This window comes from Macrobrachium rosenbergii, chromosome 4 (assembly GCF_040412425.1).
Source record: "Macrobrachium rosenbergii isolate ZJJX-2024 chromosome 4, ASM4041242v1, whole genome shotgun sequence".
Classification (NCBI taxonomy): domain Eukaryota; kingdom Metazoa; phylum Arthropoda; class Malacostraca; order Decapoda; family Palaemonidae; genus Macrobrachium; species Macrobrachium rosenbergii.
In genome coordinates, this window is record NC_089744.1 from 59,566,599 (window position 1) to 59,582,485 (window position 15,887).

Genomic DNA, 15,887 nt, shown 5'->3' on the forward strand with positions numbered 1-15,887 from the left:
ATATATATATATATATATATATATAGTTTGACCCAAGTCCAAATACAATATAAGACCTACTAGTTCAAGATCAACTTTATAAAAATAAGGTTCTAATTTGAGGTTCTCATTTCCTTTTTCGCAATTAGTCATAAGTAACTATCTAGTTTTGTAATGTAATTTGCCCTTGGAGTAAAAATTTAAAGGAATTTTGATCACGAAGCCACAGGAATTCTACAGTTGAGGACGTGCCCAACTTACTGAGCAAAAAATGCTTTTTCACACCGGAAAATTTTACAAAATGATTCGGAATAACTTTTTTCTTACTGGTAAATGTCACTGTTCATTACAGCCTGACTTTATTCTTAATCCAAACCTTTGTAAATGTCCTCAAAACATCGGGGTTATACATTTCTTATCTGATATACATTGTATTTATAGTGTCGAGTAAAAATGCGATAAATAACAAATTTTAAGTTAGATGAATAAAAGATGTTCTTACCTAACAGCGTTTCCGAGTGAAAAATAATGAACTATATGAATAAATTTTATAAAAATAAATCAGCTTTTCCGGCTTGCTACGGGTCCAACCGCAGAATCAAGTTATCGATGAAACTATGAAACGCTAAATGAATGACCTGACGTCACTGCTGCACTATATCCCATGGTAGAAGCGGCAATGCGTCACAGTAAGACCTAAAAACCCTACTGAGTGAGTATGTGGGTGATCATGAAGCCGCATAATTTAAATGGCCGAACTTGTGATACTAAGTTGAAGCTTCCGCCGAAGATTTCATCACAGAGAGATTAGGCACGATTCTTCTGGGATTAAATGCTGCTCAACGAGAGTTGGAGGAACTTCCCTAAACAAAAACTCCAAAGTTTGATGAGAGGGAGGAAATTAGCTCACAGTTAATTGTTACTGTTATTTTGCGTCATCTTTTACGTCAGAGTAATTCAAAAGTAAAATCTATGGCTGAAAAGCAGACACGTTATCGAAAAACAAAACTCGAAGTAGAAAAGTCTGCCTCAGTTGTTTTGGTACTTTACTTTGGTTCCTCTTTATATACTGAATATTATACTGTAGTAGTCTTCACTGTAATCTGTTTTTTCTGTTCGAAGACATAAGGCTGATAGACGGTCTACTGTAATTTGAAAGAAAGTTGAATGTGAGTGAAAATATATGTTTAGCGGGCGCGCTTGGTTTTTTTCGTTCTGTCCACGTATGAAGGTTTTATAAATACCCAAACTACAAATAAATATTATTCCCAATAAAAATAAACAAACAAACCAAAAGTGCTAAAAAAATGAAGAATTGTGAACAACTAGCCGAATAAAAGAAGGTCAAAGTTGATGGTGCAAGCAAGTGCGCTCGCGCGCCCACGCGTACAAAATCCAATTTATATATGGTATCACTGAGATTTACTGCCATTCAGTTTTCGTTTTCATTTTTACTCTTTGTCGTTTTGGGAACGTAAGTTTATTCACGTGTATTGGAGCAATTCCCGAAAGGAGAGGGATTTATTGGTCATTGATTGAAAACCATAAACTGAAAAACGCAACTGTGGTTCAAAAGGATTTTGATGTACGTGGAATAAAAACCCAACTTTGTTTGACTCTTGGTTTATAAAGCAGAGTTTTCATCGTAGGTGTGAATGTTCTTTTGTATTCTTTACTCGCTCTGCTTTAAGGGACAGACAGACCACATCGGACTACACGGTCGCCTATACGGGGCAGTGACGTGTGTCCGCTTGCATAAACAAGTCAAAATCATTATTCCCAAACTATAAAAGCAAACGTCATTTATAGAAAACAGTTTACTCAATGTTCGGAGTCATTAGAAGATGTTGCTGTGTTGATGACTGCCTTTAAAAACAGTGTTTATGTCATACCTATTTTATGAATTACTTAATGTTATCTGATCATTCCTGTAGTTCATTCCTAAGGTATTTCACTGCAAAGAACAGCTTTCCCTTCCACAATGTATACTGTTAAGAACGTTCTTTGCTATGAGGTAATTATCCTCTTTGTTCACAGAACACTAAGCTATAAGAGGCTGCAGTTTTCAAGCTAGACTTTCTAAAATACTATAGGAATGTGCAAAAGTTAGTTACAAGAAAATGTTTATTTTTGAGAATCATATTTATTAGGCGCTCTAACATACACACTCGTTCGTACTCGAAACTGGAAGTCTCCATAATTAGGGTATCTTTGTTGTTCAGCCAATTTTCTGTTCCCCTTTCTGTTATTTACAGGTCACTTAAAGTAGTCTTTTTCTTTTTTTACTCTGAAAAACGAGACTATTTTCCTCTATGATTTTTTCTGTCGAGCTTTGTCATCTCACTCAATGCGCTACTTAGAATTTAATTTGACTCATTTTTCAATGTAACAGTGATCGCAAGAAGTTTCCCGTTTTCAACAACCTAAAAGTTGGAGCTTGTGTTTTTGACAGAGTCATTGCCATTACGTGTTGGCACAACAACATTAAATGTATCAGTGCATATGTCATTTGGGTGATTCTCACTAGGTGATTTATTTTAATGTGTAAATCAGTGGAGTTCGATGGTTTGTAGCCATCGAGTCTATATTGACATTTGATAACAAGAATGTTTTCCATCATTAGAAAGGAGACCCGGCGAACTTCTAATAGAATTTCTGTAACAATGAATAATACTAGTTATTAATTCAAGAAGTTTATATTTTTCACAATGCGGCTTTCCATCTTAGAAGAAGTGGCTCTAAAAGGATTTCAAATCTTTTATTATGAGGTTGCCAGCTCTGTGCATTACTGTGACCTGGTTGTGACTCACCCAGTCAGCTTACCAACAGGTGCACAATTTATTGCTTTGGTCAGCAAGAGGACAGTGGAGGTTTCAGGGAAGTGGTCCAACAACGTTTCCCATTGATATAAAGACGGCTGAGTAGCTTTGGCGGAGATATGGTCTTGCACTGCTGTCGTTTTGAGTAATTGTCATGTAGATTTACTTTAGTAATTTGATGAATAACTTAAGGTGGCAGAGTATAAGCACACTCCATAGTTTGTTTACTTAGCGTTATTTCATGGCGGGATGTAATCCTTTCAATGTCTTTCAAATATTCGAGGCTTACCTAAGGAAAGTCTAATGTATAACGGATAGAAATAAAATGGTAAAGAAATGAACATTAGTGAGGCTATGATGCAATGATAAAGAACTTTTGCAAACTTTCCATTCCCAAAAATTAGGCTCATTTCTCGAGATTTAATGCTGTTCATCTTGAGTTGGAAGAACTTTTCTTAACAAGAAAATTAAAGTTAAAAATGAAAGATAAAAGAAGGCCACTGTTGCCTCTTATTGTTATTATGCGTCATCCTTTATGTCCCTAACTTTAATTAAAAAGTAAAACCTTTTACTTCTCGACGTTAGAAAATGAGTTCGCCGAGAGAGGAGAGATGTTATCTTCAAACAAAACCAAGTACAAAAGAAGAGAGAGGCAGCTTAGTGTTTAGGTACACCGTGGTGTTGCCCTTTTCACAAAAATGATTGGTTTGGTTCGCTGTAGAACTCTTTATTTTAGCCTTTTACAGAAAATATGTACGAACTTCTATAAGTCAACAATGATTTGTTCTTTAAATTTGTTATGGAACACAGTCGGGCAATAGATATGTGATCCGTTTGTGTCCGCTTCACGGTTCAGTTCTCATATTTCACTTTTACTCACGTGCAAGGAGCTATGAATAACAGACGATAATACTAAGTAAAAGCAAATATCAATAAAACAACGTATGACGGTAAGATGAGCGACAAACTAACAAAGCATTAAAGGTCAAAGTTAATAGTTTGAATTTACACACGCTGTCCAATTCATGTTTGATATCCTGGAGATTTACCGTCATTCAGGTTTATATTCTATTTTTACACTTTATCGTTGTGGGAATATTGATTTATTCAAGTGTACTGGAGCTATTCCCGACAGGAGTGGGATTTATTGGCCATTGATTGGAAATCACAAACTTAAAAAAGCAACCGTACCTCGAAAGTTTTTTGATGTAAATGAAATAAAGAATAATTAACTTTGACTCCTGTTGTATAAAGTCGAGTTTTCAACGGCTGCGAAAATGTTCTTTTGTTTTGTTTACATGGTCAGCTTTAAGAGACAGACACAGTTCAGCGAACAACGTAGGTGCATACGCGATATGTTGTAATGTTACTCCAGTTACACTAACGAATGAGAATCAGTAAAGACCGAGGCAAAGAATCATTAGAAACAAAGACACGTCTCTTTTAGTTGCTCGTTGTTTTTAGAGGCTGCATTCCAGACTTTATTCCTCATTTCATTTGAAAGGTAAATTTAGTCTCTGAATGCTACATGTTTTGTTATCTGCTTGCAGTAACTGCATTAACTTAATACTGTTTCAAGATTCGTTAAAGTCTATAGTCATTCACATTGCATAAGACATTTTACTTCCTCTATTCGCGTGGTTGATACCAAAGGTCTTCATGTTAATTTGTATAATAATACTTCGTCTGAACAAAGATTATTTAAAGTGTTTAATACTGCAGGGAATAGTAAATAAAATTTTTTAGTGTTACTGAATACTACATTAACTAACGTTATTATATATAAAAACTTAATTGTTTGCTGGTAGAACATTGCGGATGAGCCCTTTTGAAAGTAACAGGAGCAAGCAGCAGCCCAAAATGCATGACAAAATTATTCGCATGGATTCGTCAGGATTCGTTATAGACGTATCGCTGGCAATTATCCTCTTCATGGCCATAACCTCATCCTTGAACTGGCTGTGATATGCGACTTTGTAATTCAATATGATGTTTCTCGGTGAGGTAGGTGTCGTCACTGGTGTGTTAACAAGCACGTTCACCTGTTTTCGTGTGCAACCTTCTTTTAGACAGCTGTCATATCCGTTATTAGTTAGGAGCTGCCTAACACATTCGAGCTCTGCGTGAGGAGCTTTCCATGAGGAACAGTGCTTAACTGCAGGAGACAGGACGCGGCTGTCACAGAGCGTTTGTAAGTGTCAGGGCGCTCACCACGGGCGTTAAGTCACCGTGACACCGTCTCACATTAGTTGCCTTTTGGTACACGATAGTATCGTACCTGTATCCTTTCTTCTCCACATTTACATCCAAGAAGGGAAGTCAGCCTTCGACACCATATTCAATTGTGAAATTTAGGCTAGAGTTTCCTTTCAAAGCAAAGTGTAGGTGGGTGGCTTCTTCGTCAGTATCGATGACAATGTAGATTAGTCTATATATCTTTGGTTTCGGATGGGAATTGAAGGTTCTTTCCTCGACATCTGCCATGTTGTCATTGGCAAATAGGACGCCAAGGGGGATCCCATAGCGGCACCATCTACCTGTCGAAAGAGGCCACCCCTATGTGAGGGGAAGGGTGCCTCCTTGGTGCAGATTTGGAGAAGACGCCGGAGGGCATCTTATGGTGTGTCAAGGAGCGTGGCATCCAGGTGATAGACTCCTTCAAATAATATCGATGGTTTCGTCCACTGGTACATTCGTGAATAGACTTTTTATGTCCAGTGATGCGATGATAGAGATCGGAGACGTAATATTCAAAATATCGATGAACTCTACCAGGGAAACAACCGAGCACCCTAGGGATGTAGGGCGTGATGATCTTATTCAGTCTTGGCTATTTCATAACTTGGACAATTGTAGGGCGCAATGGGCTGCTGGCCTTATGGGTCTTGACGGTGCTAGGGTAGTGTTACAGCACCGTCAATGCTTCAGCTGGCAACCCGTTGAGCCCTATAATTGTTACGGCAGCTTCTGACTATAGCTGGTTCACTTAGGCAGATTCTTGGGCCTACGAGACGTTTGTTTGGCGGCCTCTGATTGGCTGGTACCGGGAGGTAGGCGGCTCGCTCACTGTCTCATTTTTACATATGTAGCTCAGAAAGCTAGTAATGTTTATATTTCTTCATTTATCTTACCTTTTGAACAATATAGGAAAGTGTTGGTCATACCATAGGATTCGCTATTAATTGTACAACTAAGTCATGGTTTCTTGAAATCAGTAAGATAAAACACAAAGGAATTACAACGAGTAAAAGTGAAGAGAGAAGCATTTAATTCTTTATACCTGTTTTTACTTATCATCGGATTTTGCATCATTCCTTCGATCAGGATAAAATAAAACTTGTGTTTTCATACAATAAATTCACCCAGAATACTCTGGTGCTTTCAGATTTTAGATGCGTGTGATATGTGAAGAGAAAATGAAGAATATGTCTTATTATGTTGCATACGTTCTTGACTCAGTTTGGCAGTAGTGCTGAGAGACGGTGATCTGCAAACAGAGAGCTTCGAAGCGTCATTGTAATTCCTTTGTGTTTTATCTTATTGATTTCAGGAAATCATGATTTAGTTGTACAATTAATACCGAATCCTATGGTATGACCAACACTTTCCTATCTTGTGCAAAAGATTAGATAATTGAAGAAATATAAACATATTGCCGGAGAAATGAGACAGTGAGCGAGCCGCCCAGCTCCCGGTATCAGCCAATCAGAGGCCGACAAACAAACGTCTCGTAGGCCCAAGAATTTACCTTAAGTGAACCAGCTATAGTAACAGATTCGACAGCAGTCTAAAAGAAGGTTGCATACGAAAGCAGTTGAACGTGTATGCCAGCAGGCCAGTGACGACACCTACCTCACCGAGAAACATCATATTGTGTTACAAAGTCGCATATCACATTCAGTTCAAGTATGAGGTTAAGGCCATGAAGAGGATAATTGCCATCTGTATGACGCCTGCGATTCCTGACGAGAGTATTTCCTGACGTGTCTACTGCCGCCCGAACCTATTTCCCTTGTAATGGGAAATAGCACGGCCCCCGTAGAGAGACATGGGAGTCGACCAACTTAGTGTATGAATTTCAATGTACCGAAGGGACATGTCAAGCCCATGGCAGTTAATACATAGGTCGCACCACTACCAATCTACACAGGCGATTGCAAGCTCACCCTTAATGCAGTCCGTTGTTGTCTATATTTATATTTGCTGCCGATGCAATAGGCAGACTTGCTTAAGGTGAGATGTGATGCACTTATGGGCATTATTTTCCGTACAGGGTGTAAACTATCCAACCCAGAACTATATAACATCAGGAATCATGGGAAATTTTGCAAAAATAATATAAATTATAAGGATTTCAAGATATTATTATCAAGTCCATATGAGCACCACCTTCCAATATTAGAATCTCTAGCTATAAAGAAACTAGTTCCCACCTTAAACAACCACTCTTCATCTGTTCCCTTGTCTACAGCTTAAACCACGCCCTTCTAGTTGTTTATTTTCGGTACATTTTCCATACAGCAACTGAACTCCGTTGAGACAAGGTGTCTTTTTAACTATTCTTAACTTTAAATTTTTTTTTTTCATAGAGTAATTTTTATTTCAATGTTGTATCTTGCTTTGCTTTGCTCTGTTCAATGTTTTGCGTGTCAGCAAAAAATAATTTGTTATGCTGTATTGTTTACCAGTTTTTATCTTTCATTTTAGCCTGGATGATGAGACATTGGTCTCGAAACGTTGCAGTAAGAATAAAATGAATTATGTTTCACGCTGTCGTCTTCTACGCCTTCTGGTTTAGTTATATGTATATATTTACATATACATATATATATATATATATATATATATATATATATATATATATATATATATATATATATATATAGTTATATAGTGTGTGTGTGTTTGTATACACACATATATATACATGTTCGACACAAGGAAGAGAAAATAAAAAAAAACGAAGTACCGAGGGCTTTCGTGTAACTGTTACACATTTTCACACATTTTCAAGGTACTTGAAAATGTTTAGCAATTACACCAAAGCCCTCGGTAATTCGTTTTTTTTTCTCCTCCTTGTGGCGAACGTGAACGATTTGTGATTCCTCTCTCTCTCTCTCTCTCTCTCTCTCTCTCTCTCTCTCTCTCTCTCTCTATATATATATATATATATATATATATATATATATATATATATATATATATATATATATATATATATATACATATCTGTGTATATTTATATGTATACATGCTTATTATCACTTTTGTACGTGATTCATTTATCACACATTACCATAGGTGAAAAATAAGAAACGGGGTGTTGGACCTACACCCCGTCTCTTATTTTTCACCTGTGGTAATGTGTGATATGTATACATATACATATCCATATCCATATACATATACAAATACATATATAATGAACGTTTCAATTAATCGAGAGGGAGGAAAATAAGCAATGTGCTGGCTTGGGTGTTTCGTCGATATAGTATAGTGCTTTTCTATGGCCGACCGAAGTCACATGCTCGGCAGGAGATCGCTATACTCCATGTTACTGACTCTCGATAGTTATGATAAACTGGCTGAACTTGGCCATCTTTAGCTCCAGCGGTTAAGATTACCTCATAATAGACTGATACTTCACGTTTTTATAAAATCGACATGTAGGGTATATGTCAAATAATATTTTTATGTTGAAGAGACTGAAACAAGTACGTTTACCGAAATCTAGCTCGGTCACTGTTAAGATAATAATATATATATATATATATATATATATATATATATATATATATATATATATATATATATATATATATATATATATATATATATATATATATATATATATATATATATATATATAAGAAAATTGTCACGATGGACTTCACCAAAGTGATGACCAACCTACGCAGGTACATATCCTTTGGCAACGGGAGGCCTGGCCCCAAGTATGAGGCACATACCTGTAAATAAAACATTTAAATCCTCTAGAACTTTTTCAAGTAAAACTTTGTAGGTAATAATAACCACTGACGTATAAATATGGTCGCGAGAGGATTATCGTTTACTAGAGCGAAATATTTTTTCCCGCCAGATTTCACCGGAGAGCGAAACTTTCGGCCTTTGTTTCATTATAAGATATGTAAAGGCATTCGTTGCCTCACTGTAAGAGCCGCCTTATAGAATACTAAGACGAAAACTTGGGTGCAACTTTGACTTTCACTGAAACGTAAATTGGTCTAAGTTGTTGAGGCCACCGTTAGGTTCTACTATACTAGCAGAGCGAGATTTAGCCTTCCTTCTTCTTTACGTAATTTTGGCTTCGCATGGATTCTGGGGATTCGAAATTCGGTCTTCGAAATGTGTTGGGGCATTATCAAAGATACTTATTTCACTAATTCCTTTACACAACAGGCTGTTCATTTTTTATACGCCTTCTCTCATTACTAGTGAATGCCTGTCATTTTTTTCTTGTATATAGCCTACCTCTTAGCAAAATCTGCAAAACAATTTAACTGTGACATTTTAATAGCGTGTTCATGTATACATCGACTATTTTACAATTTCTTAGGCAGTTATTCAGAGGACACACAAACACACACATTATATATGTATATATATATATATATATATTAATATATGAATATGTGTGTGCATGTATGTATTTGAAATCACAAGAGCAAGCATTGTTTGAATATAAAGTACCAATAGGAAAACGGAACATAAGGTATGAATTCTAGCTAGTTTCCTCTTGCTTAGGCAGATGTCAGTTTTTCATTGGAGGGGTGAGTAGAGTTCTCGGCTAGCACGCTGTTGGCCCAGCGTTCGACTCTCCGACTGGCCAATGAAGAATTAGAGGAATTTATTTCTAGTGACAGAAATTCATTTCTCGTCATAATGTGGTTCGGAATCCACAATAAGCTGTAGGTCCCGTTGCTAGGTAACCAGTTGGTTCTTATCCACGTAAAATAAATCTAATCCTTCGGGCCAGCCCTAGGAGAGCTGTAAATCAGCTCAGTGGTCTGGTATAAACTAAGATATACTTAGGCAGATGTCTACATAAGGCGAGGATGCTACGCTTGTTCATATATACAGTATAGAAACATATAAAGATATATATTTATGCATATGTGTGTATATATATATATGTATGTATATATATATATATATATATATATATATATATATATATATATATATATATATATATATATATATATATAGTGTATGTGTGTGCTTACCCAAGTGTTTAATCATTTTTAGTGCTTTTAGGCTGAATATATTTATAGAAGCTACTATTCACTTTTTATCAGATATTTAATATATTTTCACAGTCGTTTTTCATAATAGAAGATTCTGTAAAACTGCGTTTCACTAGAACTTAAAAAAACATAATTTCCTTAGATTATGTCCAGTTATTACCGGGGTTACTGTTATTCTTATGTACAAATTATGCATGTGACATGTTGCTTGGCCCTACGCTTTTTATGTTATTTCAGTCGGTCAGCGGCGTCATCCCACTTTGTCCCATGTGTGTTTTATTACATTCTTTACAAGGAATCTTATAGACATGTCTTTTTGTGACTGCTTTTATTTCCTTGGCATTCATACCTTAGGCCTGATGAGGTGTAGAAATACATGAACGCGCTTGAGTAATTAATTTCTTTTCACTCTTCTGCCTGGATGCACACACGCACACTATTACATATATTTTGTAAATATATGTATATATACTATATATATTATATATATATATATGTATGTGTGCGTGAGTGTTTGTGTATGTAATATATATTTATATATAGATATATCTATAAATATAATAAATATAACAAATATATATATATATATATATATATATATATATATATATATATATATATATATATATATATATATATATATATATATATATGCCAAGGATAAAAAGCAATGAAAGTTATCACTGCTATGTTCATGCTTTAACTGTTGAGTTGTGGATGAACCTCAAAGTACCAGATGCTTCATACACGTACACAGACGGTCGTCAGCAGCACACAGAGACACCTACGCACACTGCTCAGTTCACCTTACCTTACACGCGCTCACTCCTGGGTGTTGAGGTCCATTCTTTCCAATAACTGCTTCTAATCATAAAATATATTGTTTTTGCACGCGTATATACATGTTTGTGGTCTATAATCCGTACATAGAAACCATTCTGAATTACCCTAATTTTTTAGTTGAACGACAGCTGTAACTGGAATTTTTTCAATGCAAATATACGATGAAAATTATCACATGATTAACAAAAAAAGTTGCTAAATGCTAAAATTAATTTCAAACTAATAAAATCAGTTTTATTAGTAAGAGGCATTCACAAAACCAATTCAATTTCTGTATATTATCTGTGAGATTTGATGCCATTTAATTCGTAATTAATATTTTTTACTTCGTACTTTTTGTATTCTAAGTTCGAGTTCGTGTACTGGAAGAATTATTTTTGGAAAAAATGGATATATTGGTCATTGATTGAAAACCATAAACTGAAAACGCAACTGAAGTTCAAAGGGATTTCGATGAACAGTAAATAAAAAGTCCAGCTTTGTTTGATTCTCTGTTTATAAAGTCTTGTTTTGACGATAGGGAAGTGTTATTTGATATTCTTTGTCTGCCTCGCCTGAAGAGACAGGCTAAAACAAGCTATAAATGGAGAGGCCCGAGAAACTAATATGTTGGTAATTGTTCAATATCTCCTAGGAGAAAAAATGAACGCTTTCTTACTCATATGCGCACCTCCACCAAAGGCATAATTTTACTTGATATCCATCAAAGCTATCCTTATCAAAATTGGGATTCTTGGGGACTGGGTAGAGGGGGAGGGATAGCTTGCCACCCCTCCCTTTCAAGCAAAAAGTGGTAAATATTTTATTTCTATCTTTTTTTCTTACATATATGGATAATTCTTGAGTGGACATGGATAAGGCAGTTATCAAATTTGAGATACACACCATTTCATCACAAGACTCTTAAATAAAATTAAAGGCTCGTACCATAACAAAGTTGCAATGGTCAGGATATAAATTTTTACCAATGAATTTTCTAGGGAATTACTGAGCTCCATCTGTAACCTTTCGTCTCCAAGAACTGAGAGTATTGTGCTGTTGGTTTTTTTTTATTAATTAGTCATAATGATCCAGTTTTAACTGTTCGAAATTGTTTATCATAAAATAAAATCCCTCACTTTTAGAAGTGAGTTCAGTGCCTCTTTTTCTCTCCTCTGACTGAAGCATCACAAAAAAACACAGAAAAAATTTTATTTTCTATCATCTTAAGAATTCAATCTTAAGAATTCAGCATTAACTTTGCGTAGGCCTTATATACAGTATATGTAGTTCAGAGTCTTACAGTAATCCTTACCGTCAAAGATCCCCGACAACACGGAAGTGCAACGAAATAATCCTTGACAAGGAGCTGTCTGATAAAATGAGTGAAAAATAATGTTACTTTTCAAAGAACTGATTCCACGTAATTAATATTATTTTTGATACCAAATGTTAAGACAGATTTGTGATATCTTTCGTTGTTTGCTGGAACTGTAGGCAAAACATCATGGCTAGATAGAATAACTTCCTTTAATTAGGTACCCGAGTTTACTCCTTTTCCAATAATGGTTTCTGTCCTTGACATTAAAGAAAAATAGAAGCACAACTTGATAAAGTGTTTTAGGCGGCTTATCCAAAAAATATATCGATGAAAAGCGGCGATCATAGAGATATACGAAAATAACGTTTGAATGTTGTCTTGGCATATTTCAGCTTTCGAAATTTTATTCGCTTTGATATTTTCAGTTGAGTGAACATAAGAACAAGACATTTATTCTTATTATCACGTTATTGTTTTTGTATTTGCCAACAGGCGTCAAATATTTTTAAGCAAACGTTTGTTGCCATCATATTTTCATGCTGTTTGTTATAAATGCGTTAGAAGGCATGCACGAAGAAATTTCAAATACCAGAGCTAAATATTGTATCTGATGAAACAGCGTGCTTGTAGTGCCAGCTATAGCCGTACTGCCAAATCTTCAACTACAGACTTCAAAACGATTTTGTAGCGACAAAATCTGGAACGAGGCTGATTTTAGTCTTCAAAATCATTTTTTTTTGTGGATAATCATGTCATTTTAATCTCAAATTCTGCAAAGTGAATTTGCATTTTCTCGTGCTTAGCTTTTTTCAGTATGATATATTTATGTGACCACAGAGGACAAAATTTATTAGTTTCGAGTTCTCTTGCAACAGGCGTATAACTAGTTTGACTTAAAACTTCACAAAGACTGTCTTACTGTCTTAATGTATGAATCAGCCGCTGTATCATTTTACTCAGTTGCAGTTGCATATAAGTCATGTTTATTTTGGTGCTCCTCGTATTGGCTGAAAGTCGCCAGAATAATTGCTTTTGAAGATTTTAAAATATTTACTGTTTTTTTTAACTCAAAAAAATTCATGCCATATGTTACGTGCAATATTATTGGTCTCTTAGGTACTGTGATGTCAGTATCTCCATTTCATATTCATATAGTTGTTGCAAGACAGAAACAATTCGGAATGTGAGGAAATATGCTCATTGCTATCAGACATAACCTCGTTATTAGTTTTCCGTAAAGGAGCACTACTGAGATGGCTATTTGTTTGTCCCTCCGCACTTTTTCTGTCCGCCCTCACATCTTTAGAACTACTGAGGCTAGAGGGCTGCAGATTGGTATGTTGATCATCCACCCTCAAATCATCAAACATTCCAGATTGCAGCCCTCTAGCCTCAGTAGTTTTTATTTTATTTAATGTTAAATTTAGGCATGATCGTGTGTCTGGCACCGTATGTGCCAACAACACAGGCCACCACCGGGCCGTGGCTGAAAGTTTCATGGGCCGCGGCTGAGAGTTTCATGGGCTGTGGCTGAGAGTTTCATACAGCATTATACGCTGTACAGAAAACTCGATTCCGCTTAAGAAACTTCGGCACATTTTTTACTTGTTATTTTAATGGTCTGGCACATTTTTTACTTGTTATTTTAATGGTCTGTATTCCTTAACTAATTTCACGTCTTTTATTTATCTTTCATTTCATGTTTGTGGACGTCTATTTTAAGCATCGACAACTAAAATGTTCATTCGTATCATCTACGTGTATGTAAAATTACTTTATTTATGCCAAAACGTTTGATAAAGCACCATGGAGCCGGAATTTATATAAAATGCCAATTGAGATGATAATAGAAATGATGACGAAAAAGAGATGATGTGCGAGGAATTAAACCAAAGAATTAGAAGCCGTCGTGGCAAGATCAAGATTAGCTAATCGCTGAGATAAACAGCCACGAAATACAAGATGCAAAAACCTATCCAAGATACTTCCATAAAGCATCTCTCCCAGGCGGATTTGGTGACTGATCCTCGCTTCCTCGCTACCGCCCCTCATGATCAGATCACGACGTTTGTACTAGAGACTTCAAGGGGGATGCGGAGTCACAATTAAACTTCAATGGTGTTACTTTAAAGACGTATGCTGTTTTGACAACATGGCATACTATGAGAAAAGAGAAATTGATTTATCGATATAAATGTACAATTTTCAGATTTAATATATGAATAATTCTGACAGTCATTTTGGAGGTCAGTTCTCAGGTTATTTTTCATTGTATAGATATTTTCCAATATATGTGGTACATAAATGCCTATTCTGTGGAAGAGAGAGAGAGAGAGAGAGAGAGAGAGAGAGAGAGAGAGAGAGAGAGAGAGAGAGAGAGAGAGAGAGAAGGGAAATGCAAGATTAATTCACGGTATCCTGAACAAATGCATCAGTTTTTGACATTACTGAAGCAATAAGCAATAAGATTATTTTGGGAATATTGAGTAATACATTATATGTGCTTGATTTTCAAACTGCAATATCGACATGGGTAACAAGGCATTTTAGAGTGTTATCCATAAAAGGTTTGCAATATATCCAAACAGGTTTTTACCACTAGCATTTTCTATTTACTATTTAAGCAGACTGGATCGAAGAGCTTTGCGGTCCTGCAATCATCCAAATGCAAGAAAAAAAAAAAAAAAAAAAAAAAACGTTAGTGTAGGTTCGAGGAGAAGACTAGCGCTTTTAGGCCAGTAGGCAGTACTACTCACTATAAACATTAAAGAAAAAGATTCTCGCCCTTTTTACCAATAAAAATGACTATTAGCAAATTTGTCGAGATGCATTTTGACTGCACAAAAGATTTTAAAAACTTCCAATGTTCCCATCATTACTGTTCGAATGCTCATTCTACTTTAATCAAAGAAAGATTCAAATTTCTGCTTTCATTCAAATTTGCGTAGTCTTGATATGTAGATCAAATGGCATAGATTCTTGTATTTTGTGCATTTGGCCAATATGGTAACGTTTTGACGAATCAGTCGTTGAGGAAATTGTGAAATAATCAAAGCTGGAAATGAACGGACTGAATTCTGTTTTGAAGTGAAGTTTTTCCCATGCATCGCTCAAACTCTAATATGTATGTCGCTGCTCCCGAGATCGCTTAAGCATGTTGCAGAACCACTAATTTTCCTGGGAAATCATCGTCTGGAATTCGTGCATGAATTTCCGTATTTGGGCCACATTATCACGGACGACCTAAAAGATAGGGCAGACTTAGAACAGAGGCGTCGTAAACTATGTGCAACTGGCAACATGATTGCAAGGAGGTTTGCCTTCTGTCACCGAGAAACGAAACTGCCGCTTTTCCGCTCGTACTGCTACAGTATATATGGGTGTTCCCTTTGGACGGACTATACCCGAGAGACCATGAGACGTATCAGTGTTGTTCACAGTGACATTCTGAGACGCCTCACAAACACTCCTCGCTATCACTCCGCCACGCAGGTGCTCGTAGAAAACCGCATGGATAATTTGAAAATCATTGTGAGGCGAACAATGTCCAGTCTGATCACCCGACTGAGAAACAGCAGCATTTCGCTCATACAAAGCATCCTAAGCAGTGAGGCAAAAGGATCTAAATTGTGGGAAAGATGGAATAATGAGGCGTCTGTTCCTTAAATACTTTATTCT

At 36.0% G+C, this 15,887-nt stretch overlaps 1 protein-coding gene across 1 annotated transcript in view; it reads left to right on the plus strand.

Moving 5' to 3' along the window:
- LOC136835035 (T-complex protein 1 subunit gamma-like) overlaps nt 1-15,887 on the plus strand; it is a 772,440-nt gene that overhangs the window by 207,387 nt on the left and 549,166 nt on the right. The window lies entirely within an intron of this gene.